A 4,229-nucleotide genomic window follows, 5' to 3' on the forward strand; every position below is an offset into this window, starting at 1 on the left:
CACCTAGGCTGGAGTGTAGTGGCACAATCTTGGCTCACTACAACCTCCTCCTCCTGGGTTCAAGTGATTCTCCTGCCTCAGCCCCCCTAGTAGCTGGGATTACAGGTGCCCACCACCATACCTGGTTAATTTTTTTATTTTTTATACAGATGGGGGTCTCACTATATTGCCCAAGCTGGTCTCAAACTCCTGGGCTCAAGCAGTCCCCCCACCTCTGCCTCCCCAAGTGCTGGGATTACAGGCATGAGCCACTGTGCCCAGCAATTATGCTGGTTTTGTTCACCACAGTAGCCCCAGTGCCTGCCTAGCACAGAATCTGCCATGTGGTTGATGCTCAATTAAATGTTATTGAGTAAATGTAAGTCACTTCATGTCCCTTCTCTGCTCAATAAAAGCCAGAATCCTCACTCACAGTGTTCTCAGGTTGCCACACCTTCTGGCCCATTCTTCATCTACTTCCTATTTCTTTCCCTCTCGTTTACATTGCTCCAGCCAACCTGACCCACTCATGGTTCCTCAGAAACACCAAACATACCTATCTCAGTCCTTGGCACTTGCCATTCTCTCTGCCCGGAATACTCTTCTCCCAGATATCTGCATGGCTCAATCTCTCATTTCAATATTAGTGAGGCCTTCCCTGACTATCCTAAAATAACAATTGTTATCCCTTTTCCCTGAATTTTTGTTAATCGTGACATTTATCATCGTTGGATACATGATACATTTTACATATTTATTTTGTTTACTTGGTGTTTCCCCAACTAGATCATCACCTCCGCAAGCAGGGATATTCTCTTCTGTTCACTGCTTATAACCCCAGTGCCAGTCATAGTTCCTGGCACATAACTGACACTGTATTTATTGACTGAATAAACGAAGGTTATATCAGTGAATTCAGGATGTTATACAGCTTTGTGTGTTGCTGTGTTTACTGTAAATAGGTTGCAAAGGCTGTTCACAATATTTCTATGTCTTGGTCGGACGAGGTGGCTGATGCCTGTAATCCCAGCACTTTGGGAGGCCGAGGCGGGCAGATCACCTGAGGTCAGGAGTTTGAGACCAGCCTGACCAACATGGAGAAACTCCATCTCTACTAAAAATACAAAATCAGCTGGGCGTGGTGGCTCATGCCTGTAATCCCAGCTACTAGGGAGGCTGAGGCAGGAGAATTGCTTGAGCCCAGGAGGTGGAGGTTGCAGTCAGCTGAGATTGCACCATTGCACTCCAGCCTGGGCAACAAGAGTGAAAAGAGTGAAACTCCATCTCAAAAAAAAAAAAAAAAAAAAAAAAAAAAAAATATATATATATATATATATATATATATATACATGTATATATTTCTATGTCTTATTTCCGTAGAGCCACAGAAGAAATTTCTTTCTGTCTCAACCCTAGGAAGCTGTGCTTCCTCTGCATGGCTAGTTGCTTCTTATCTTAAGGACAGTGTGAATCATGTTATATGGATCATTGTGTGTACCTTTACATTAGCCATGAGAAAGTGCAGAACCTTGCTCCGTGGCCTGCCTGAAGCAAATGATGATTACGTATTCTGTATGCCAGCCACATTCTTAACTTCATTTAACTTTTCCACCTTATTTTTTTATTTTTATTATTTTTTGTTTTAAAATTTTTATTTATTTATTTATTTTGAGATGGAGTCTCACTCTATTGCCCAGGCTGGAGTGCAATGGTGCAATCTTGGCTGACTGCAACCTCCGCCTACCAAGTTCAAGCAATTCTCTTGCCTCAGCTTCCTGAGTAGCTGGGATTACAGGCATGTACCACCATGCCAAGCTAATTTTTTTGTATTTTTAGTAGAGACAGGGTTTCATCATGTTGGCCAGGCTGATCTCGAACTCCTAACCTCAAATGATCTGCCCACCTCAGCTTCCCAAAGTGCTGGAATTATAGGTGTGAACCACCACACCCAGCCAATGTTTTAATTTATCCAGTTTTCTCCAGTATTTATTTAAGGTTATATTTTTTTTCTGGTATGATTTTTGCCAGCTACCTTACATGGATTTTTTTCCATAATAAAGCAGGATATTAATGAAAGTATTTTATAAATAGAATTAAGTGCTATATCTCAACTTTGCATTCAGCTTTTTAACTTAGCAGAACAACACATTATAAATTCCTTAGATACTTGATTTCCTTCTTTCTTTTTTTGTTTTTTTTGAGATGAAGTCTTGCACTGTCACCTGGGCTGGAATGCAATGGCATGATCTTGGCTCACTGCAACCTCCACCTCCCATTTAAATGATTCTCCTGCCTCAGCCTCCCGAGTAACTGGGATTACAGGTGCCCGCCACCACGCCCAGCTAATTTTTTGTATTTTTAGTAGAGATGGGGTTTCACTATGTTGTCCAGGCTAGTCTTGAACTCCTGACCTCATGATCCACCCCCCAGGCATCCCAAAATGCTGGGATTACAGGCCTGAGCCACCACGCCTGGCCAGATACTTGGTTTCTAATGGTTGTATTCATAGACTGGCTGTACCATAATTCTCTTTACTATTGTCTTGCAGTTATTTCCAGAGTGTATGTGGGGTTTTTTGTTTTGTTTTCTTTTCTTTTCTTTCTTGAAACAGAGTGTCACTCTTGTTGCCCAGGTTGGAGTGCAGTGACACAATCTCAGCTCACCACAACCTCCACCTCCCAGGTTCAAGCAATTCTCCTGCCTCAGCCTCCCACTAGTAGCTGGGATTACAGGGATGTGCCACCACGCCCAGCTGATTTTGTATTTTTAGTAAAGACAGTGTTTCTCCATGTTAGTCAGGCTGGTCTCAAACTTCTGACCTCGGGTGATCTGCCCACCTCAGCCTCCCAAAGTGCTGGGATTACAGGCGTGGGCTACCACCCTCAGCCCAAAGTGTGGTCTTTAGACCACCTCTGGGTTTATACCCCAAAGAAAGGAAATCAGTATACGAAGAGATATCTGCACTCCCACGTTTGTTGCGGTGCTCTTCACAATAGCCAAAGTTTGGAAGCAGCCTAAGTGTCCATTAGCAGATGAACAAATAAAGAAAATATGGTACTTACATACAGTGGAGACTATTCAGCCATAAAAAGAATGAGATCCTGTCATTTGCAACAACATGTCATTATGCTAAGTGAAATATGCCAGGCACAGAAAGACAAACATCACATGTTCTCACATGTTGTGGGATCTGAAAATCAGAACGATTGAATTCATGGAGACACAGAATAGAAGGATCGTTATCAAAGGCTGGGAAGGGTCGTGGCAGGGTTGGAGAGAGGTGGGGTTGGTTAATAGATACCAAAAAAATTTTTAGAATGAATAAGACCTAATATTTTATAGCACAACAGGGTGACTATAGTCAAAAATTATTTACTTGTGCATTAATAATTTTTTAATATTAAAATTTTAATATATTTTTATTTAGTAATATTAAATGTACATTTATTGGCTGGGTGCAGTGGCTCACACCTGTAACCTCCACCTGAGGTCAGGAGTTTGAGACCAGCCTGGCCAACATGGCAAAACCCTATCTCTACTAAAAATACAAAAATTAACTGGGTACAGTCACTCATGCCTGTTAATTCCAGCTACTCGGGAGGCTGAGGCAGGAGAATCGCTTGAACCCAGGAAGCGGGGGTTGCAGTGAGCCGAGATCAAGCTATTACACTCCAGCCTGGGCGAAAAGAGCAAAACTCCATTTCAAAAAATAATTAATTAAAATAACTAAAGGAATATAATTGGACTATTTATAACACAAAAGATAAATGCTTGAGGGGATGGATACTCCATTTTACATAATGTGATTATTACACATTGCATGCCTGTATCAAAACATCTATATATCCCACAAATATATAAACCTACTCTGTGCTCACAAAAATTAAAATTAAAAAATAAAAATAAGCCAGGCACGGTGGCTCATGCCTGTAATCCCAGCACTTTGGGAGGCTGAGGCGGGTGGATCACAAGATCAGGAGTTCAAGACCAGCCTGCCCAATATGGTAAAACCCTGTCTCTACTAAAAATACAAAAAAAATTAGCCAGCATTGGTGGCACATGCCTGTAATCCCAGCTATTCAGGAGGCTGAGGCAGGATAATTGCTTGAACCCAGGAGGCGGAGGTTACAGTGAGCCAAGATTGTGCCACTGCACTCCAGCCTGGGCAACAGAACAAGACTGTCTCAAAAAATAAAAGAGAAAAGAAAAATAAAAACAGTGCTAGAATTAACATCTTTTTTTTTTTTTTT

The 4,229-nt window shown here is 41.7% G+C and overlaps 1 protein-coding gene across 2 annotated transcripts in view; it reads left to right on the forward strand.

Moving 5' to 3' along the window:
- Positions 1-4,229, forward strand: part of MROH8 (maestro heat like repeat family member 8) — a 49,681-nt gene that overhangs the window by 25,987 nt on the left and 19,465 nt on the right. The window lies entirely within an intron of this gene.

Source organism: Cebus imitator, unplaced genomic scaffold (assembly GCF_001604975.1).
Source record: "Cebus imitator isolate Cc_AM_T3 unplaced genomic scaffold, Cebus_imitator-1.0 Scaffold18, whole genome shotgun sequence".
Classification (NCBI taxonomy): Eukaryota; Metazoa; Chordata; class Mammalia; order Primates; family Cebidae; genus Cebus; species Cebus imitator.